General features: G+C 37.1%; 1 protein-coding gene and 1 non-coding gene across 2 annotated transcripts in view; one reads left to right on the plus strand and one right to left on the minus strand.

Annotated features, from left to right (window-relative positions):
- The window catches only part of LOC109557316 (phosphatidylcholine translocator ABCB4-like), a 103,444-nt gene that overhangs the window by 72,001 nt on the left and 6,911 nt on the right, over positions 1-24,532 (minus strand). Inside the window, exon 2 of the mRNA XM_070787612.1 lies at positions 454-582. The gene's annotated coding sequence lies outside the window, so the exon portion shown is untranslated. The remainder of the gene's footprint in view (positions 1-453; positions 583-24,532) is intronic.
- TRNAC-GCA (transfer RNA cysteine (anticodon GCA)) lies at positions 22,253-22,324 on the plus strand. The gene has a single exon. It is a non-coding gene; the product is annotated as a tRNA-Cys (tRNA).

A 24,532-nucleotide genomic window follows, 5' to 3' on the forward strand; every position in this document is an offset into this window, starting at 1 on the left:
AGATCTCTAGTCTTTCCCATTCTTTTGTTTTCCTCTATTTCTTTGCATTGATCGCTGAGGAAAGCTTTCTTATCTCTCCTTGCTATTCTTTGGAACTCTGCATTCAGATGCTTGTATCTTTCCTTTTCTCCTTTGCTTTTCACTTCTCTTCTTTTCACAGATATTTGTAAGGCCTCCCCAGACAGCCATTTTGCTTTTTTGCATTTCTTAGTGAGTTATAGTAAAATATAAATAACACAGACACACATGGTTAATAAAATTGTGCTTAAAACCAGGAAAGTTAATAGAAATATAGAAGGGGTCATGTAGGAGAGTAAATGGAGTATTATATTGTGTGGGTTAACAAAAAGCTTTTCATTTAAAAATCAGCGTAAGCATAGTTCTGCCCTCTGGATTAACAAAAGCAGAAAGCTTTGCAAAACCCATGCAGTGTACTAAGAAAGATCACTTAACTGATACAGTCCTCCCCAGTAAGTCAATTCCATGCTCCCGTGCAGCTCAGTGCTTGGAGACATCAGCAGCATAGAGTACCTTGAAGAGGTATTTGCAGATGAGACAGCCATCGGCAACTTTGGGAACTCTCTAAAAAAAATAAACAACAACACAGAGATATTTGAGAAACCTGACATGAAGTTTACAAAAGCAAACTGAACAGCCCCAATAAGATAGCTACAAATAATCTTGATGCAGTAAACACTGCTTACATCTATTATATAAGATGAACTCAATTAAGATGAACATGGGCTCTACTCAGCGTGGAAATCAAACTGGTCTCTTTGTAGCCTATTCTTTTGGAGAGGCTGGGTTGTCTAAGTTACACAAGAGAGAAGCTACTGTTCCCTGTTTATTTTCATCTCCATACTGCTCCCCAAACATAACAAGCTGATAATGAAAGAATGCAAAATGAACAAGCTGCTGCTGCTGCTAAGTCACTTCAGTCGTGTCCGACTCTGTGTGACCCCAGAGACGGCAGCCCACCAGGCTCCCCCTTCCCTGGGATTCTCCAGGCAAGAACACTGGAGTGGGTTGCCATTTCCTTCTCCAATGCAGGAAAGTGAAAAGTGAAAGTGAAGTCGCTCAGTCGTGTCCAACTCCTAGCGACCCCATGGACTGCAGCCTACCAGGCTCCTCCACCCAAGGGATTTTCCAGGCAAGAGTACTGGAGTAGGGTGCCATTGCCTTCTCCAAAATGAACAAGAAGCCTGCTGAATTTGCTAGCCTTGCACCTCAGAATGTATACAAATGGCTAGGAAAGTTGCTCACTTATTGAAATATATGACTCAGAAAGTTAACTTTAAAAATAAATGTTCTTTTTTACTGTTAAACTTTTCAAAAAGTTATAAAATTCATTTTAAGGAGCAGTTCTCTCTTTTATTGGTTTAAGAAGAGATAAAGTTTGCATATTTTTTTCTGAATCATGAGAACAGCACTTAATTATTTAGTAAAATAATCCTTAGTTTAACCAATGTTGACTAAATGCCTACTTTATGCAAAAACACTGTTTTTCCTGCAGCTTCCAATTATTGTTTAACAATCACCATCTGGAAAAGTACTATTAATTCTTGACTATGTTTTTTGGCAATTCCCAGTAGAATTATACAGGAACACTCCAAAGTCAAATTTCTGAAGTCATACTCCCCACAGATGGTATCTTCTTTCATAAGCAAACACTGAAATTCCAACAGGACATGGTCCCACACCTTTCCAAATACTTAGACCTTTTATGAAACTAAACAGAAGCAAGCAAACACGGTGAGTAATGTATAAAAAAGTAAAAGGAAGGAGCTATATATAGTTGTGCTATTGGCTACATCTATGTCTCTGCTATTCAGCTCTATCCTCCTACATCCATTTGCATCATTGCAAACAATTAAATTTGGAAACATATCCAAAAGGATCTATAACCAAAGGTACCCTAGTTGAAGCCCATATTAAAAATGAATGCTCTTTCTACAACAAACAAAATGAAAATCTCTCTGCATTAAATGTAAATCAGAACAGAATGCTTTTCATTGAAAATGTTAAGAACACCAGTTTTTAATGTTTAAACCACGTTTACTAGCTCTGTCTTGAAAGTAGTGTATCTTACCTGTAGTCATTCACATAATCAAAAAGTTATCAAAGTAAAAACAATTTTCAGGAAAACTGTGGTTAAAGTAATTTTACTTAAAAAAAAAAGTCTCGAGTAAGATTCATCATGTTCAGATTTACATCATGGTTTAATCAATACCTGGTACAAAATGGGAAACAACTACTGAATCTATTATGAAGCTCAATTTATACTTTAGGGTTTTTTCCAGCTGTTAACATGTTAGCCTTTATGACCTGGTTATGTGTAATATTTTGATTCTGGCTGTGGAACACCATCTGAAAATTTTAAGAACTAAAACATTTCCACTTATTTGTAGGCATTAACTGTTTTGATCATAATTTAATATCTCAGTTGAGGTCAGTTATAAGCAACCAGAAGTGTCCAGACCAAAAGAAAATCCACCAGATTCCAATGATCTGTGGTCACAGTTCAGCACCCCTCTCGTTCTGTAAATGGAAAGGTGAGGCCCAGAGAGCGCCCGCCTGGATCCAGCACCTCTGTTCCCCGAATCCTCATGCTCACCTACTCCTTCGGCCGTAGACAAGATCTGACAGATGAGAGAATCAGTCGACTGGCTTTCCTGGTTGAACATGAGTTCTTACTACAGTCTCATAAATGGGAAAAATAACGGGGCAGTAAACACACAGTGTGAATGGGGTAAATATTTTCATATAAAATTTAAATCCTTAGCTTAGATGGTGCCAAAATATATATATATATGAATGGCAAAGCTTACATTATTTCAAAGTGGCTCAAGGAGTGGCTTGTTAGTAGAAAACATTCTCATTTTCAATTGAAATTAAAACCTTTTGTTTTAAAGTATACAATAATAGTTATTTATATATTTTGTTTAAATTATTTATAATATATAAAAGACATAATACACATATGATATACCTGAACAAGAATATAGGTATATGAATATGTAAATACTTAACATTTACTTACACATTTCATATGTAATTTATGTTACACATTTCATATGTAATATGTAATATTATATATCCAAATCTATTACATATATATAATGTTATATATTTAACATTACACATATAAAGTTAGGACAGATGAGACAAGACCAAATATTTAAACCAAACAAACCGAAAATGTTTTGTTCAAGAAAAAAAGTCATTCAAATGGACCATTATAATTATATAATATATGGTGATACTAGGTGCTAGTTTCTAAAATTTTATCCAAAACAAGAATCTACTCAGAAATGGATACGCAATAAAAGAATGCTTAATTATACTGAAGATATAGTATTTCCTGACTTGGAAAGTAGATAATTTTCAAAAACAAGTAACTAAGTAAGTAAACTTTATAATCTTTATATTAATGTGGAAAATGGCCACCATACAGAAAAGACTGCTTTAAACAAATCAATCAGCCCTGGTGATAAGACTGAATGTAATACCAATCCATAAATACATTTATTCTTCCCTTTTTTTCATGTTAGCCCTTGTTACAACTTTAGCTTTCTATTTATTTTGATTCCTTTGATGACTGAGCTACATTATCCTGATTGATAAAGTCTGATAAATGCTAACAACTATAAAACGTGAACCTTTAGCCTCTGTTGTATTTAGTCTTATTTTCTCTTTGTCGTGTATACTTTTCTAATAAGCCTACAAGTAGATGATTTTACTTTTATGTAATTAAAGATGGATTCCTGAAAAGATCCCTAGATATATTTGTAAATTGATTGCCATTTATAAGGCAAATAACAAGTCTGATAATCAATGATCAGACAGTAAGTCAGAATTTTCACAAGTTTTCTTTTTAAACTGGGAATACCAGATAGAATATATTCTATTCTGTCATTAATACTAATAATGTTCAAGTTTGTATTGCTTGAAATTTTGAATCTTTAACCATGTATTTGTATGTAAGAGAAAAATCACTCAGTGAAGCAATATTTACAACTGCAATATGCACTGTAATTCAGCTAACAGTGAAAAAGTATCTTTTCTATGTAGCCATTTTCCACTTTTTAGTACCTTCTAAAATTAAAATATTATATATAACTTATCTTAAACTTCTTAAAAGTTTGCTTTAAAATGCCATTTACAGGTAAATGTAGGTACATTGAAATAGTATTTGGCTATTTGATTGAACAATTTTTAAAAACTGAGCACCAAAATTATGCAAATACTTTACATTTGATAAGTCATAGTGACTTTAAAGAAAAAGAATATAGGAAGAATTTTAACCAAATAAAAATATTAGATTATATGCATGAACAACTCATTGAAATTAGAAAATCAGAAAAATGTAGGAACTGAAATTATGATGCTCTCCAAAAAAAATGAAAGTCCATTAAATTGTGCAATCTTTTCCTTGTTCTATACTATGAGAAATATTTACTTCCTTTAAATGAGCAATATTTGGGCATTAAGTGATCTAAACTGTTGAAGTTATGTAACAAAAATTTTACCAAGAAAAAACTTTCCATTACTGAAAATAAACCAAATATCATCTGATAATTACACGTACTGTAAGTAGCTCTATGCTAATTTGCAAAAATCATAAGATCAAACTGGGAATGTCCTATTATTTTTCTGGCAGAGACTCAAAGGACTACAGACACAGGTAAACAACACAAACATCAATTACCATCAGAAACCATCATTTCCTGCTAACTCCAAGAACTGGAGTACCTAATAGAATCACAAAGTTTTTTAACTCTATCCTATATTTACCAAAAAAAAACACACACAAAATATCATAGGCAATTCTATCAATGGTAGCTATTATTGAATAAGTTTTTTCATAATGTTTTCTTCCATGTAGTACTCCCTTCTCAGAACTCAACTCTAAATTGTAATTCTTTCATTTGAAGGACTTTTGAAGGAAGTTCACCAAAAAAAAAAAACTTGAAAAACTCTCCAGGGGTAACCAGGTTTAAAACCATTAATAAACCTCTCCTTCCGTAAGTAAGAAAATGCTTAAATGTGAAGGTTAAAAATTCCTTGAAAATTACGGTTTGGTTCTAAAATATAAAAACTGTTTTGCTCCTATCTCCAAATAAAATGTAAAAATTTGATATTTTTCTTGCTTTTCACCTAAAAATGCCTACAACAAATAACACTAATTAAGTGTTAGTGTGATTGTATGACAATCACATACTTCAAACAGGAGCAAATCACCAAGTATGTGGCCATTGTGTGTTTCAGAATTTTAAACATTCAGAACCATATACAATGTGAAACTAAGACAAGAAAGATATTTCAGATGTTTCAAAACAGAAATGAACTTTCAAGTGAAACATAAGAATAAAATAATAAACTACCAATAATATTTATGTAAGAAGACTAATATCAAGGAAGAAAAAAGTCATTGACCAAAATGGGCTATAAAATAATGAGTTCCACATAATGTACCTAATTAATTCTTTTTTATTCTAATTTAAAAAATTCAATCTACAAAACAAATAAACAAAGTAATAATCTGGAAGTTAGGAAAACAGATGAATAAACATGAACATACATTCAATCTCATTTGTAAATAAAAACAAATTAAAATAACAAAATGTTGTATATATTTCATATTAATAGAAGACCAAAAATACTTTCCACTTACCAAATTAAAAATAGTAATATAATAATATAATGAGCATATGAGAAAATAACCATATATACTATTGTTGGTACAACCTGATAGACGATAATATAGCAACATACATTAAACATAACATAGTACATATATATCATAATGTGCATACCCTTTAATTTCAGTAACTACAATTCTAAGAATTCATTAGCTACTATCATTAATAGAAAACAATTTTAAAGAATTATAAAACTGTGAAAAAATTTTTTCAGTGATATATGACAGCATGTTTATGAAAGACAAATTTGGTAAAAAATTTTGATAAGTAAACATGACAATTATGGTTCATTTATACAATCGAATATTATATATTTGTTTAAAATGAAATGGCAATATAAACAAGAGAAGATAGATGCTCAAAAACCTGTACGTGACTTTTCATAACAGTACTATTATAATAGTACTGTTGCTGTAGAAAAAAATGGAAACAATCTAAATGTCTATTAAATGAATAATGAATACACAAAATGTGGTGTGTCTATAGAATGGAACATTATTCAGCCTTTAAAAGGAATGAAGTTCTAGTAGCTGTACAAGAAGGATTAGCCTTGAAAACATGCTAAATTAAAGAAGCCAAACATAAAAGCCACATATTTTACAACTTCATTTACATGAAATGTTCAGAAGTAAATCCGTAAGGACCAAAAGTGTATTAGTGGTTTCTAGGCAATGGGGTGGGGAGAGAAAAGGAAGTACCTGCTCAGTGGATACAGAGGTTCTTTTATAATATAATGAAAATGTCCTAGAACTGACAGCAGTGATAGTCATTCAACACTGTGCATACACTAAAATCCAGTGTATTGCACACTTTACAATGGTTAAAATAGTGAACTTTATGTTATATGAATTTAATCTCAAGTCTTAAAATGCTAATAAAACAAATGACGTGGAAAAATATGACTAAAACAAAACACAGGTCATAACAAAGAAAATACACATATTGTCTGCTACTGCTGCTAAGTCGCTTCAGTCATGTACGACTCTGTGCGACCCCATAGACGGCAGCCCACCAGGCGCCCCCGTCCTGGGATTCTCCAGGCAAGAACACTGGAGTGGGTTGCCATTTCCTTCTCCAATGCATAAAAGTGAAAAGTGAAAGTGAAGATGCTCAGTCGTGTCCGACTCCTAGAGACCCCATGGACTGCAGCCTACAAGGCTCCTCCATCCATTGGATTTTCCAGGCAAGAGTACTGGAGTGGGGTGCCATTGCCTTCTCCACACATACTGTCTATGTATACATATTCAGATGTGATAGATATACAGAAAGTTGCTAGCTGCAATTATATCTGGGATTTCTGGAAGGTTTTATTAATACTTCTAAGGTTTTATATGTGAACCTCTCATCATTTTTACATGAAGTAGGAGTAAAAGGGAAGGCAGAGAACAACTGATAGTCCATGAAGATGAAAGTATACATATACAGGAAGGGGTTAAATTAAGGAATCGTGCTAGAGCTTTATCATTTTCTTCCTTTCTTTCCTTTTTTTAAAAACACAGTAAAAATAAAAGAGCTCTACCAACAATCAGCAGACTATCAGCTCTAATTTTAGACACTATCAGAATGAAAATAAATTAATATTTTCATTTCTTAATAAAGAAAAAAATAAAATAAAAATAAAAACACAGTAGAACATTAACAAGAATATAAACAAAGTCAAATAGTCCACATGGCCTTTATGGGATAAAATCTTAAAATGAAAAAGAGGTTTTTCAAAAAGCATTAGCAAAACAAGAAATGATAAGGGCTATAAGCTTAGGAATATATAAAAGTATAGGTATATGATTTTAATCAAAAAAGATATATGAAGAAAAGGAAACTTGAATGATACTTCAATGTTTCCAGTTACATTTTTTTAACCATACTTGCCTTACAAACTGAAGTCCTCTGTTTTTAGAATCTACATAGCTGCTTATTTACTACTTGAACTTTAAATTTACTATACTACATAGAGGTTAATTTTATTTCCTATACAATTTAAGGGGCTTCCCCCATGGCTCAGTGGTAAAGAATCTGCCTGTCAATGCAGGTTCAAACCCTGGGTCAGGAAGATCCCCTGGAGAAGGAAATGGCAACCCACTCCAGTATTCTTGCCTGGGAAATCCCATGGACAGAGGAGCCTGGCGGGCTACAGTCCATGGAGTTGCAAGAGCAGGATACGACTTAGCAACTAAAACACACAATTTAAGACGCTGAACGAAAATAACCATCTACATATAATCCTGGATGTTTCAAGAATGTTTGAATATTATTATTTTCTGAGATACAAAATCTGCTGAAGGTTTCCTGCATTTCCAAGCATATCATGGAAGTACATTCCAAGAACAGAGTGGCCTTGTCCATTGTCTAAAAGCCCAACTCTGGCAACCTTCAGAGCCACTTTCTTTTCTATTGTATCATGTTTTTTTTGGCCTGAGTAGGTGAGTTTTATTGGGTGAGTTGTGTTCAAATGTTACTGCATAAACAATTCAAGTCTCATTTTATGTGCAAACTAAGAATCAAAAGTTGGAAAACATTCAAAAATGAACAAAGAAAATTCAAGCGGCAAATGGAGAGGTTTATCTTTACCATTGTTTCTAACAGTGTTTACACCACACTTCAAAAGGTGGCCTCATGGGGAGGTAACTATTTATTATTTAAGTCAGGAAGAGCTTTGAGGTTCAAGCCAGTGTTCCTGAACAATGGTTAGGTATCATAACAGTTCAACTGGATTGCAGAAATTCTAAAATGTCAAGTCACAGACATTCTACCTTATTTTAAGAGTCTGAATCCAGATGCTATCAGAGAAAAAACAAACAAACAAACAAAAACCCCCCCAAAAAAACCAGCCCAGAGATTAGTACTCAGGGGATCAAGAAGTGGAAATTTCTAAAGAGTTCTGTTTTCCAACAAATATTCACTATGTGCCTACCATATTCCAAGCACTGTTCCAGAAATCTAGGCGACGTCAATGAACGAAACAAAGATCTTTACCCTAACGAAGCTTATACTTTAGTAGAGGTAAAGGAATACAATAAACAATAATCATAATGAGTAAATCACATATGTCAGAAGTTAAGACTTTAAAAAATAAGCAGGACAGGGAAAAGAGGTCAGGAATGCTTCAGGTGAAAGGAGGTGAGGTGAGTTCTAATTTAAAATATGCTGGAAGGGTTTACACTTCAATGAACAGTTTTGAAACAGATGGGGAGTTAACCATTCAGATGGAGATGTACAATGGTGTTCTATGATAGCAGTGTCTGGTTACTCAAGAAAAAGGAGAAGACCAATAAGGCTGCTGCTGCTGCTGCTAAGTCGCTTCAGTCATGTCCGACTCTGTGGGACCCCATAGACGACAGCCCACCAGGCGCCCCCGTCCCTGGGATTCTCCAGGCAAGAACACTGGAGTGGGTTGCCATTTCCTTCTCCAATGCATGAAAGTGAAAAGTGAAAGTGAAGTCGCTCAGTCATATCTGACTCCTAGCGACCCCATGGACTGCAGGCTACCAGGCTCCTCCATCCATGGGATTCTCCAGGCAAGAGTACTGGAGTGGGGTGCCATTGCCTTCTCCGCCAATAAGGCTAGAGCACAGCAATTTAAAAACAGAAAGAGGATTCTCTGTGCATAGTGTAACTAGAGAACATGTTGAGAACTGAGGCAAAATCTAAACTCAAAGTGAGTCAGCAAGCTCAAAGTTAGGAAGTTTAATTAGCAGATTAATTCATAGGAAATTTGATACATCAGTAGTATCTTATTATATTTGGCCATTTGATATATCAATAGTATCTCATTATATTTGTTCCTGTTTTCTTTAATTAATAGTATATTACTAATTAATAGGCTTGGTCCTCTATGATACTCAGAGCTTTTTCATTTTAATCAGCTATATTTCATATAACCTTTACAAAATTCACCATTATATCCCATTTCCATATCACCTAGTTGAAGTTTTCAAGATGCTTTTTCAAGATTGTTTCTGACCAATTTACTGCTAAATTTCGTATTTTTCTTAAACTATCCGGTCTACAATACACTACTACATTTTAAAAATGAAATTTTACATTTTTATTTGAGGCACTTTTATGTCTTTCTTGTGTGGACTCCTCTCTGACCCAATGAGGCAGAAAGGATTATTGACTCTTTTGTGCTACATCACGCTCGTTGATACTTCTACTATGACTCAACGACAATAATCGACATCTTTGTTCATGTACCTTCCCTTTGCCCTCCGGAAGTGATTTCATGTGAAAGCATGCCTTCTTAATCTTTGTATCCCATACGGTAGCAGAGGATCTAGATGGATTGTTAAATAAGAGAATGAATGGTATAAATGGGGGGGGGGGGGTGTGTGTGTGTGTGTGTGTGTGTGTGTGTGTGTGTGTGTGTGAAGATTAGGGGAAAAAAAAAAGAGGAAGGCATATGTGCAATGTCAAGGTTAAAGCCATGTGCTCCAGGAAAAGTATAGGGAACTCACACTATGACTTGTTGCCAAAGCAGAGGAACATATAGAGTTATATTTAGCCAAGAAAAATGTGAAGGGGTGATGGCTATCTTCCTTGGGGTTTCTTTCTACTATGTTACGAAACTTACTCAACTTCCTAAGGTAACCAAGAATCAAGGAATGGTAATTTTAAGTATTACAACGAAAGAGTGGGATCTTTGCCATTTTAAAATGTTTTAATGGGAACTGACAGAACTAGACGAAGTTATAAATATATATTTTAATGTACAATAAGTTTGCTGTTGGCATTCAGAGTGCTCAGTCTCTCAGTTGTGTCCAACTGCTTGTGACGTCATGGACTGTAGCCTGCCAGGCTCCTTTGCCCATGGAATTTTCCAGGCAAGAATACTTGGTGGGGTGCCAATTCCCACTCCAGGATCGAACCTGCATCTCTTGCACCTTCTGCACTGGCAGGTCCTTCTACCACTAGCACCACCTGGCAAGCCGAGTTCTGTGCATTTTTTAAATGCAAGCAATCATGTAACCATGATCACAAGATACATAACAGTTCTACAACGCAAAAAACCTCCTTCGTGCTGACAGTATATAATCAACATCTCTAATCACTAACCCCTGATAACCCCTGAACCTCTTCTCTGACATGACAGTCTGGTCTTTGCTAGAATGTCATACAAATGGAAGCATACAGTATCTGACCTTCAGGGTCTCACTTCTCTCACTTAGCATAATACATCTGAGATTCATAAAGGTTGTTGCATACAGAGAAGATGTTTTTTCCCTTTTTTTCTCAGTTTGTATGGATTGTGTTGATTTACCTAGTCATCACATGAAGGACATTGGGCTGTTTCTAGTTTTTAGTGATTATGAATATGGCTGTTATAAACAGATCTTTGTGTAAAGATAAGTTTCCATTTCTCTTGAGTAAAGGAATTAGCTTTTGGGAAACCATTTTGCATTCCCACAGGTAACACATCAATATTTCAACTTCCCCACATCCCTACTAGAAATGGGCATAGAGTCCAGCAGTGCCTGTGGTTGTAATTGCACTTCCCAAGTGACTAACGATACTGAACATGTTTTCATGTGTTTTACCTGCCTTTTGCATATTTTCATTGGTGAAGGGTCTGTTCAAATCTTTTGCCCATTATTATATTGGGTTGCTGCTACTGCTAAGTCACTTCAGTCATGTCCGACTCTGTGCGACCCCAAAGGCTCCCTCATCCCTGGGATTCTGCAGGCAAGAACACTGGAGTGGGGTGCCATTTCCTTCTCCAATGCATGAAAAGGAAAAGTGAAGTCTCTCAGTCATTTCCGACTCTTAGCGACCCCATGGACTGCAGCCTACCAGGCTCCTCCACCCATGGGATTTTCCAGGCAAGAATACTGGAGTGGGGTGCCACTGCCTTAAATTGGGTTAGATGTTTTCAAATTATTATATTCTCATAGTTCTTAGCATATTTTGGATACAAGCCCTTTGTCAAACATGTAGTTAGCAACTATTTTCTCCCAGCCTATGGCTTGTGTTATTCTCTTAACAATGTCTTTTGGAGGACAAAAGTCAGTAATTTTCCTGAGGTCTACACGTCATTATTTTTTGCTTCATGGATTACACTTCTGTTGTTTTACCTAAAATGTTTGCCTAATTAAACATAACAAAGATGTTTTATGTTTTTAATGGTTCTTTGTTTTTACATTTAGTCTATGATCCATTTTGAATTAATTCTTGTAGGTGGTGTGAGGTAGAACTCAAGTTCATTTTTTGCATATAGAACTATGGACGGAGATTTGTGACAGTGTACAGGAGGCAGGGATCAAGACCACCTCCAAGAAAAAGAAATGCAAAAAGGCAAAATGGTGGTCTGAGAAGGCCTTACAAATAGCTGAGAAAAGAAGAGAAGTGAAAGGCAAAGGAGAAAAGGAAAGATATACCCATTTGAATGCAGAGTTCCAAAGAATAGCAAGGAGAGATAAGAAAGCCTTCCTCCGGGATCAATGCAAAGAAATAGAGGAAAACAATAGAATGGGAAAAACTAGAGATCTCTTCAAGAAAATCAGAGATACCAAGGGAACATTCATGCAAAGATGGGCACAATAAAGGACAGAAATGGTATGGACCTAACAAAAGCAGAAGATATTAAGAAGAGGTGGCAAGAATACACTGAAGAATACAAAAAAGATCTTCATGACCCAGATAATCACTATGGTGTGATCACTCACCTAGAGTCAGACATCCTGGAATGTGAAGTCAAGTGGGCCTTAAAAAGCATCACTACGAACAAAGGTAGTGGAGGTGATGGAATTCCAGTTGAGCTATTCCAAATCCTGAAAGATGATGCCATGAAAGTGCGCACTCAATATGTCAGCAAATTTGGGAATCTCAGCAGTGGCCACAGGACTGGAAAAGGTCAGTTTTCATTCCAATCCCAAAGAAAGGCAATGCCAAAGAATGCTCAAACTACAGAACAATTGCACTCATCGCACATGCTAGTAAAATAATGTTCAAAATTCTCCAAGCCAGGCTTCAGCAGTACATGAACTGTGAACTTCCAGATATTCAAGCTGGATTTAGAAAAGGCAGAGGAACCAGAGATCAAATTGCTAACATCCACTGGATCACATAAAAAGCAAGAGAGTTCCAGAAAAACATCTATTTCTGCTTTATTGACTATGCCAAAGCCTTTGACTGTGTGGAACAAAACAAACTGTGGAAAATTCTTTAAGAGATGGGAATACCAGACCACCTGACCTGCCTCCTGAGAAATCAGTACGCAGGTCAAGAAGCAACAGTTAGAACTGGACATGGAACAACAGACTGGTTCAAAATCAGAAAAGGAGTGCATCAAGGCTGTATATTATCACCCTGCTTATTTAACTTATATACAGAGAACATCATTCGAAACGCCAGGCTAGAGGAAGCACCAGCTGGAATCAAGATTGCCAGGAGAAATATCAATAAACTCAGATACGCAGATGATACCACCCTTAGGGCAGAAAGCAAAGAACTGAAGAGCCTCTTGATGAAAGTGAAAGAGGAGAGTGAAAAAGTTGGCTTAAAACTCAACATTCAAATACGAAGATCACGGCATCCGGTCCCATCACATAGCAAACAGATGAGGAATTGATGCAAACAGTGACAGACTTTATTTTGGGGGGCTCCAAAATCACTGCAGATGGTGACTGCAGCCATGAAATTAAAAGACGCTTGTTCCTTGAACGAAAAGCTAGACACCATATTAAAAAGCAAAGACATTAGTTTGCCAACAAAGGTCCATCTAGTCAAGGCTATGGTTTTTCCAGTATTCTTGTATGGATGTGAGAGTTTGACCATAAAGAAAGCTGAGTGTTGAAGAATTGACGCTTTTGAACTGTGGTGTTGGAGAAGTCTCTTGAGAGTCTCTTGGACTCCAAGGAGATCAAACCTGTCAATCCTAAAGGAAATCAGTCCTGAATATTCCTTGGAAGAACTGAAGCCGAAGCTGAAACTCCAATAGTTTGGCTATCTGATGCGTAGAACTAACTCATTTGAAAAGACCCTGATGCTGGGAAAGATTGAAAGCGGGAGAAGAAGGGGACAACAGAGGATGAAATGGTTGGATGGCATCACCGACTCAATGGACATGAGTTTGAGTAAACTCTGGGAGTTGGTGATGGACAGGGAGGCCTGGCGTGCTGAAGTCCATGGGGTGGCAAAGAGTCGGACACAACTGAGTGAAGGAACTGACCTGAATCCCATTGTTCTAGCACCATTTTTTGGAAAAGATGATCAATTCACCAGTGAAATGCCTTTTCTTCTTAGTAAAAAACCAATCAAGCATATCTGTGTGCCTCTGATTTCTGGACTCTACTCCATTCTACTTTCCAGGTGGCTCAGGGGTAAACAATCTGTCCTCCAACCCAGAGACCCAGTTTTGATTGCTGGGTTGGGAAGATTCCCTGAGAAGGAAATAGCAACCCACTCCAGAATTCTTGCCTTGGGAAATCCTAAGCACAGAGAAGCCAGTTCATAGAATCACAGAGTCAGATATGACTTAGCCACTTATATATGTATGTATATACAAAAGCTTTTACCAATAAGTAAGTGTAAGTAAGTGTTAGTCGCTCAGTCGTGTCCGACTCTTTGGCACCCCATGAACTGTAGCCCTCTAGGTTTCTCTGTCTATGGGATTCTCCAAGCAAGAATACAGGAATGGGTTGCCATTTCCTTTTCCAGAGGATCTTTCTGACCCTGAATCCAGGTCTCCTGCATTACAGGCAGCTTTTTTAGCGTTTGAGCTACAGGGAAGTCCTAATATTTAATTTACTTTAATATTTAATTGAAATTGTAATTTACCAATAACACACCCTTTAATCACTATTTCCTGCAAGTTCTCAAAATCAGAGACTTTGAGCATCCAACTTTGTTCTTCCCTTGTGAAACTGTTTTGCCTATTCTAGTTACCTAGGCTAGCCATTTACAGAATCAGTTTAATATCTACAAAAAAAGCCTGCTAACATTTTGAGAGGACACTGCATCTATAGTCAATGTAGAGAGAACTGACATCTTAAGAATATTGAGTTTTAGAGAAATTATCAGGTCCAAAATGTTACTAATCCTAAGGCTAAGAAATCCTGCTGTAGACTTCTGTAGATCCCGGCTACACACTGAATGTTTGTGTCTCTCCAACACTGAAACCTAATCCCCAGTGTGATGGTGTTTGAAAGTGGGGCTTTGGGGAGGTTATCACATCATAAGCCCTCATGAATGGGGTTAGGGCCCTTATAAAAGAGAGCATTTGTTTCATTTGTTGGAAGGTTTTCAACTACTGATTCAATCTCTTTAATAGATGCAGGGCTAGGCAAGTTATCTATTTCTCTGTTAAGTCTTGTTAGGATTTGTCTTTGAAGAAATTGATCCATTTCACCCATGCTGTCAAATTTATGTTAAGAGTGGTTCATAGTATTTACTTATCCTTTGAATGTAGGATCTATAATGATATGCCCACTTTCACTCCTGATACTGGTAATTTGTCTTCTCTTTCTTGCTCACTCTGGACCAAGAGTTAATAAAATTAAAATGTATTAATGTTTTAAAACAACTAGCCTTTCATGTGATGGGGAAATGATGGAAACAGTGACAGACTTTATTTTGGGGGACTCCAAAATCACTGCAGATGGTGACTGCAGCCATGAAATTAAAAGACACTTACTCCCTTGGAAGGAAAGTTATGACCAACCTAGATAGCATATTGAAAAGCAGAGACATTACTTTGCCAACAAAGGTTCGTCTAGTCAAGGCTATGGTTTTTCCAGTGGTCATGTATGGATGTGAGAGTTGGACTGTGAAGAAGGCTGAGTGCCGAAGAATTAATGCTTTTGAACTATGGTGTTGGAAAAGACTTTTGAGAGTCCCTTGGACTACAAGGAGATCCAACCAGTCCATTCTGAAGGAGATCAGTCCTGGGTATTCCTTGGAAGGACTGATGCTAAAGCTGAAACTCCAATACTTTGGCCACCTCATGCGAAGAGTTGACTCATTGGAAAAGACCCTGATGCTGGGAGGGATTGGGGGCAGGAGGAGAAGGGGATGACAGAGGATGAGATGGCTGGATGGCATCACCGACTCGATGGACATGAGTTTGAGTGAACTCTGGGAGTTGGTAATGGACAGGGAGGCCTGGCATGCTGTAATTCATGGTGTTGCAAAGAGTCAGACACGACTGAGCAACTGAAATGAACTGAGGCAGCATATTGAAAAGCAGAGATATTACTTTGCTAACAAAGGTTTGTCTAGTCAAGGCTATGGTTTTTCCAGTGTCATGTATGGATGTGAGAGTTGGACTATAAAGAAAGCTGAGCACCAAAGAATTGATGCTTTTGAACTGTGGTGTTGGCAAAGACTTTTGAGAGTCCCCTGGACTGCAAGGAGATCCAACCAGTGTATCATAAAGGAGACAGTCTTGGGTGTTCATTGGAAGAACTGATGTTGTAGCTGAAACTCCAATACTTTGGCCACCTGGTGCGAAGAGCTGACTCTTTTGAAAAGACCCTGATACTGGGAAAGATTGAAGGCAGGAGGAGAAGGGGACGACAGAGGATGAGATGGCTGGATGGCATCACCAACTCGATGGACATGGGTTTGGGTGGACTCCGAGAGCTGGTGATGGACAGGGAAGCCTGGTGTGCTGCAGTTCATGGGGTTGCAAAGAGTTGGACACGACTGAACTGAACTGATTTTGTAGATCTTTTTTCTTCTGTTGTATTTCTTGACTATATATGTCCCTTTAACATTTGTTTTAAAGCTGGTTTGGTGGTACTGAATTCTCTTAACTTTTGCTTGTCTGAAAAGCTTTTTATTTCTCCATCAATTTTGAATGAGATCCTTCCCGGGTACAATAATCTTGGTTGTCGGTTTTTCCCTTTCAGTACTTTAAATATATCCTGCCATTCCCTTCTGACCTGCAGAGTTTCTGCTGAAAGATCAGCTGTTAAAGGTATGGAGTTTCCTTTGTATGTTACTTGTTGCTTCTCCCTTGCCTTTTTAATATTCTTTCTTTGTGTTTAGTCTTCGTTAGTTTCACTAGTATGTGTAGGACAAAACAAATTTTTTACAACTTGTTTAAAATTAGAAAGTATTCAAACAAAAAACAATTTCCCATCTTAAATTAATTCATTTGATTTCTTATATGAAATAATTTCCAATTAAAATCAGCTTAATAAAGAATACTTTCACTGGACACCTGTATCACATATCACTTTGGAATTCAATTTTTCCTTGTCCAAAGACAAATGAAAATATTCAAGTAATGTATTTTAACATAAGTAAGCTATCGAGGCTTCCCAGGTGGCTCAGTGGTAAAGAATCTGTCTGCCAACACAGGAGATGAGGGTTCAATCTCTGGATTGGGAAGATCCCCTGGAGAAGGCAATGGCAACTCACTCCAGTATCCTTGCCTGGGAAATTCTATGGAGAGAGGTGCCTGGAAGGCCCACAGCGTCACAAAAAGAGTGAGAAATGACTTTGAACTAAACAATAACAGCGACAAGCTAGCTAGTAATCTAGACAGACAGTTCTACTACTGAAGCTATTAGATGTTTTAATTTCAATGCTTATTTTTTTCACAGTTTTTAAAGGTTATATCCACTGATAATTACTAGAAAATATTTGCTATATTCCTCATGCTGTACAATATATCCTTGTAGTTTGTTTTATATCTAGTATAAACTATATAAAAAAATTTTTTTTAAGCATGTACCTCTTAATCTCCTACCCTTACACTACTCCTCCCCCAGTCCTCCCCACAACTGGTAACCACTGGTTTGCTCTCTGTATCTGTGAATCTAAAGGACGGGGGAGCCTGGTGGGCTGCCATCTATGGGGTCACACAGAGTCAGACACGACTGAAGCGACTTAGCAGCAGCAGCAGTAGCAAAGCTATATGATGTTTAAAACCCCCTCATTAGAGATTATTCATAAGGGTGGCTTTTTTTTTTTAAGAAGTGAGAATGCTTCTTTAGTTTACCTTCAACCTTGTTTTAGAAATATCCACTGCTACTATTCTTCACTAGTTGAACATAATTACCTCATTTGACAAACATCCCTACTATGTACCGCTGCTGCTGCTAAGTCGCGTCAGTCATGTCCGACTCTGTGCGACCCCATAGACAGCAGCTCACCAGGCTCCTCTGTCCCTGGGATTCTCCAGGCAAGAATACTGGAGTGGGTTGCCATTTCCTTACTAGATACTGGGAATAAAATAGATGCTCAATAAACTATGATTCCTGGACTTGAGAAATGCACATTCCAACAGAAGACAAAAAGATAATTAGATTACAGCATAATGAGCACCATATTTATTAAAAAGTATTTTGGGATGAGGGGGGATAAATGGTTCTAACATTACTGGAAAAGCAGTAACAGTTAAATTTGGACTTACTGTAATAAATCAAGGGTCAAAAGGATAGAAATCAAATATATAAAGAGTTGACCCTTGAACAACCCAAGTTTGAAGTGCGTAAGTCCACTTATACATGGTCCATTTATTTCCCATTTATGTTACAGTGCTATATGATTCCAGTTGGTTGAATCTGTAAACGCAGTCACAGTTTGGAGGGCTGACAGCATACACATGACTGTTAAACATGGATTTCTGACTTGCGGAAGGTAAGCACCCCTAAGCCTCACACTATTCAAGGGTAAACTGTATAGAAAATGAAAAAGAATATATAACCAACAAGTTCATACCGAGAAAACTAAATGGAATAAATGAAATAAAAAAATGATACATAAGATTAAAAAGTGAACATAAATAGTAAATTGGTAGTCATAAACCCAAATGTAATAACATTAAATATAACTGGGCTAAATGCTCTAAATAAAAAACTAGATAAAATGTAAAATTCAATTCTATCCTGCCTACAAAGAGACACTTTTAAGGACCCAGAAATACTGAAAGTTAAGAATAAAAAGTGTATCATATAAACATTAACTAAAAGAAAGCTATTTTAACTATGCTAATAGCAGAAAAAACTAGACTTTAAGGTAGGAACACTATTAGAGATAAAGAAGGACGTTTCATGATAACAGAGGAATGAAATCACTAGGAAGAGACCACAGTTCTCAATCCGTACCCACCTGGTAATCAAACAACAAAATATTTTAGCAAATAAATGACAGAACTAAACAGAGGAACAGACAAATCTACACTCAGACAGATCTGACAGACCTAACACATGTCTCTTAACATCAGGCTAAGCGTACAACAAACTAGGAGGGATAGTGAAATTAGGAACACAACGGCATCTATAAAACATGGAATCAACAATGACAGAACACAGTCCTCCCTTGATACCTGCAGGGAATTGCTTCCAGGAACCCTGAAGAAACCAAAATCCACAGATGCTCAAGTTCCTTAGAGCTGGCCCTCCACATTGCTGGATGTGGAACAGGTGAATACAGAGGACTGTTTATCTTCTTTTCAAAAGTATACGAAAGTGTTACTACAATTGACCAAATGTTGCATTGTAAAGCAAGCATAGATAAAAATGCAAAACTTTAAAATCTTTTCGAATACTCTCTGCACAGTGGAATTAAGTTAGAACTCAATAACTAAAAACAGAAAATCCTCAACTGCCTGAAAGTTAAACGGTACCTTTTAAAATAAACAATGAGTCAAAGAAGAAATCCCAACAGAAAGTAGAAAACATTTTAAATTAATTAATAATGAAGACACAAATTTTAAATCTGTGTCTGACTCTGCGACCCCATGGACTGTAGCCCACGGGGGTCCTCTGTTTGTGGAATTCTCCAGGCAAGACTACTGGAGTGGACTGCCATTCCCTTCTCCAGGAGATCTTCCCAACCCAGAGATCAAACCGGGGACCTCCTGCATTGCAAGCAGATTCTTTAGTGTCTGAAAAGTAAAGCCCCAGGGAAGCCCCTTGTTTGCTATCCCAAAGCAATGTCAAACAAGGCAATCTGTGGTCTAATAATGCAAAGATACGAAAGAAGAAAGGCTTAAAAACAATGATCTAAACTTCCATCTCCAAGAATTAGAAAAAGAACAGGAACTTAAAAAAAAAAGTGGAAGGAAGGAAATACTGAGAGAAAGAGAAAGCAACAAATTAAGAAATATACAGAGAGGAAATTAACAAAGCTAAAGGCTGGTTCTCTGAACATATTAATAAAATTTATATACTCCCAGCAAGAAAAAAAATGGGAAAAACAGAAATTACCAAAATCAGGAGAGAAAAATGGGAAATGACCAGATTTTTAAATGATAAAAAGATATTCAGAGGATATTGAGAGAAGCTTTAAATTTGGTAACATACAGGAATGGGTGTATTCCTTGAAAAACTCACTGAAACTGATAAAAGAATAAACAGGAAATCTGAATTGTTCGGTATCTATTAAATAAATTGAGTCTATTACTAAAAAACTTCCCACAAAGACAATTTGTGGTTCAGATTTCTTCCCTGGTGAATTCTTCCAAAAGTTTAAGAAAGAAATAATATTAACTGTACACAAATTCTTCTACAAAACAGAATAAAAGAACATTTCCCAACTTGTAAAGTCAGATAATCTTACTGACAAATCTAGACAAGGACACTATAAGAACAATCACAGACCAATCACTTTCATGAATGTGCAAAAATCCCAAATACAGTATCACCTCACTTAATGTAAAGATACGTAAAAAAGATAATACAGCACAACCCAGTTTATTTATTCCAGGGTGGGTTAGCATCAAAAACTCAATTAGTGTGATTAACTACATAAAGAGACAAAAGGAGAGAAATCATATGATCATCTTGATAGAAAAAGTATTTGACAACATTTGTTGTTGTTTAGTTGCTAAGTCATGTCTGACTCTTTGCGACCCCATGAATTGTAGCTCGCCAGCTTCCCTATCCTTCACTATCTCCTGGAGTTTGCTCAAACTCATTCAGCATCCACTCACAAAATTCTCAGCAATCTATTAGTAAAAAGAACTAAGAAAAACCTACTGCAAACATCATATTTAGTGGTAAAACTGTTAATGCTTTCTGCAACACTGTGGTCCTAGGCAGTGCAGTAAGATAAAAAAGAAAAGCCATAAAGTTTAAAAAGGGAAGAAATAAAATAGGTAGAAGACACGACAATGTTTTCAGAATGCTAAACACACACACACACACACACAAAACTGCAGAAAATCTATTAGAATGAATAAGCACATCTGGTAAAATTGCTAATTACAAGAACAATATTTTTAAAAGCAATTTAATGTCTATATATCAACAAAAAAGAAAAAAGTTTTTAAATTATTGTAATACAGAGATATTAAATATGGAAGAACAAATCTAAAAAGATAAAATCTATATATTCAAAACTACGAAACATCTTTGAGAAAAATTTCAGAATAGCTACAAATACATGAAGGGATGGAGATTTTTTACTCAAGGGTTGCATTTAAGTCTTGTCAAGATGGCAGATGATGTATAGATTAAATGCAATCTTAAAAAAATTCCAGCAGATTTTTTAAATGGAAATTGACAAGCTGATCCTAATATCTAGTTTGCAAAGCCCAAGAATAGCCAAGACAGTCTCGAACACAAAGCTGGAGAACTTAATTTCCAAACACGATATACTATAAAGATATAGTTATAAAACCAATATGATATTAGCTCAAGAACAAAGAGACTAATGGGACAGAAGAGGGAGTCCGGAAGCACACACACAAATGATGCCATCACCTTGTCGTTGTTCAGTCTCTCAGTCACCTGACTTATGACAAATGTGACACTTGAGTGTAGTGAGGAAAGCACGGTCTTTTTTAATAAATGGTACTAGGGAAGATCCCCCGGAGGAGGCCAGGGCCACCCACTCCAGAATTCTTGCCTGGAGAATCCCATGGACAGAGGGGCCTGAAGCGCTTCTGTCCACAGGGTAGCAAAGAGTCAGACAGGACTGAAGCTAGTTAGCACACGTCAAACTGATTTCCTAAGGAAAATATTTAATCTTGACTCCTATATTTCACAGCATATACAAAAAATAAAGTACAGGTGGACTGTTGATATAAATGTAAAGGACAAAACTAAATCTTCTAGAAGAAAACAGAAGAATATTTTCATTACCTTGGAGTACTAGACCAATTTCTTAGGCAGGCCACAATAAGCACAAACCAAGACGGAACTTTATGATGGACTACTTCACAATTATGAGTTTCTATTTATCACAACATAAAGAGAATGGAAAATCAAGCCACCAAATGGGGAAAGATACTTACATCACATAGACTCAGCAAAGATCCACACAGAATGTACAAAGAATTACACAAACAAAACATCAGACATTGCAAATGATAAACCACTTGAACTGGCATGTCACAAAAGAGACTCTCCAGATGGCCAACAGACTTATGGAAAGGTGCTTAACTTCAACAGAGATCAGGGAAATACAAATTATATAAATCCCCATGTGACACCCCATCAAACCACTAGAATCGCTTAAGTGAAGACAGAAAAATTTCAAGTGTTAGTGAGGATTAGAGAAACTGGAATTCTCATACAGTTGACCCTTGAGTAACATGAGTTTGAATTGCATGGGTCCACTTAATGCAGGCTTTTTTCACTGAATACAGTACTACACGGGTTTCCCAGTTGGCTCAGACGGTAAAGCGTCTGCCTGCAATGCAGGAGACCCAGGTTCAATCCCTGGGTTGGGATGATCCCCTGGAGAAAGAAATGGCAACCCACTCCAGTACTCTTTTCTGGAAAATTCCATGGACAGAGGAGCCTGCTAGGCTATAGTCCATGGGTGTACAAAGAGTCAGACATGACTGAGCAACTTCACTTTTCACAGTACTACACAGTCAGTGGTTGGTACAATCTGAGAGTACATGCTGATGCAGCCCACTGTGAAGTTACATGCAGATTTTAGGCCATGTTCAGAATCAGCACCCCTAACCCTACTCCACTGTTCAGGAGTCAACTGTACACTGCTGACTACCATGCAGCCTGGTACAATGCCTTTGGAAAACTGTTGTATCCACTGAAGCCAAACATCTATATACCATATCACCCAGAAATGCCAGTTCATTTCAGTTCAGTCGCTCAGTCGTGTCTGACTCTTTGCGACCCATGAACCACAGCACACCAGTCTTCCCTGTCCATCACCAACTCCTGGAGTCCACCCAAACCCATGTCCATCCAGTCGGTGATGCCATCCAACTATCTCATTCTCTGTCATCCCCTTCTCCTCCTGCCTTAAATCTTTCCCAGCATCAGGGTCTTTTCAAATGAGTCAGCTCTTTGCATCAGGTGGCCAAAGTATTGGAGTTTCAGCTTTAGCATCAGTCCTTCCAAGGAACACCCAGGACTGATTTCCTTTAGGATGGACTGGTTGGATCTCCTTGCAGTCCAAGGGACTCTCAAGAGTCTTCTCCAACACCATAGTTCAAAAGCATCAATTCTTCGGTGTTCAGCTTTCTTCATAGTCCAACTCTCACATCCATACATGACCACTGGAAAACCACAGCCTTCACTAGATGGACCTTTGTTGGCAGAGTAATATCTTTGCTTTTCAATATGCTGTCTAGGTTGCTCTTAACTTTCCTTCCAAGGAGTAAGCGTCTTTTAATTTCATGGCTGCAATCACCATCTACAGTGATTTTGGAGCCCAGAAAAATAAAGTCTGACACTGTTTCCACTGTTTCCCCATCTATTTGCCATGAGGTGATGGGACCGGATGCGATGATCTTCGTTTTCTGAATGTTGAGCTTTAATCCAACTTTTTCACTCTCTACTTTCACTTTCATCAAGAGGCTCTTTAGTTCTACTTCACTTTCTGCCCTAAGAGTAGTATCATCTGCATATCTGAGGTTATTGATATTTCTCCCAGAAATCTTGATTTCAGCCTGTGCTTCCTCCAGCCCATTTCTCATGATGTACTCTGCATAGAAGTTAAATAAGCAGGGTGACAATATACAGCCTTGATGAACTCCTTTCCCAATGTGGAACCAGTCTGTTTTTCCATGTCCAATTCTAACTGTTGCTTCTTGACTTGCTTGCAGATTTCTCAGGAGGCAAGTCAGGTGGTCTAGAATTCCCATCTCTTAAAGAACTTTCCACAGTTTGTTGTGATCCACACAGTCAAAGGTTTTGGCATAGTCAATGAAGCACAAATAGATGTTTTTCTGGAATTCTCTTGCTTTTTCCATGATCCAGTGGATGTTGGCAATTTGATCTCTGCTTTCTCTGCCTTTTCTAAAACCAGCATGAACATCTGGAAGTTCATGCTTCATGTATTGCTGAAGCCTGGCTTGGGAGAATTTTGAGCATTAATAGCATGTGAGATGAGTGCAATTGTGCAGTAGTTTGAGCATTCTTTGGCATTGGAATGAAAACTGACCTTTTCCAGTCCTGTGGCCACTGCTGAGTTTTCCAAATTTGCTGGCATACTGAGTGCAGCACTTTCATAGCACCATCTTTCAGGATTTGGAATAGCTCAACTGGAATTCCATCACCTCCACTAGCACCATTTTTTGGACACATAGCTGTAATTTAATGTTCAGTGCTGTATCAAATTCAAAAAGAGGCAAAACTAATGGTGTTGAAAGCTAGGAGCATGTAGTAACTGAAGGAAGGGAAGGAAGAGATTTCTGCGGCTTTGGGTAGTGTTCTCTTTTATTAGTAATACTGTATTCCCAGAACTTAATTATCTTTAAACTGGAAGCTTGTACCTTTTGTCACCTTCACCTTTTTGCTAACCTCCCACCAACCTGTTCTCTGTATTCGTGGGTACGGTTTCTTTAAGATTCCACATATAAGTGGGATCACATAGTACTTGTCTTTCCCTGACTTACTTCACGTAGCATAATGCCCTCAAGGTCTATCCAAGTTGTGGCAAACGGCAGGATTCCCCCCTTTTCATGG

This window comes from Bos indicus, chromosome 4 (genome assembly GCF_029378745.1).
Source record: "Bos indicus isolate NIAB-ARS_2022 breed Sahiwal x Tharparkar chromosome 4, NIAB-ARS_B.indTharparkar_mat_pri_1.0, whole genome shotgun sequence".
Lineage (NCBI taxonomy): Eukaryota > Metazoa > Chordata > Mammalia > Artiodactyla > Bovidae > Bos > Bos indicus.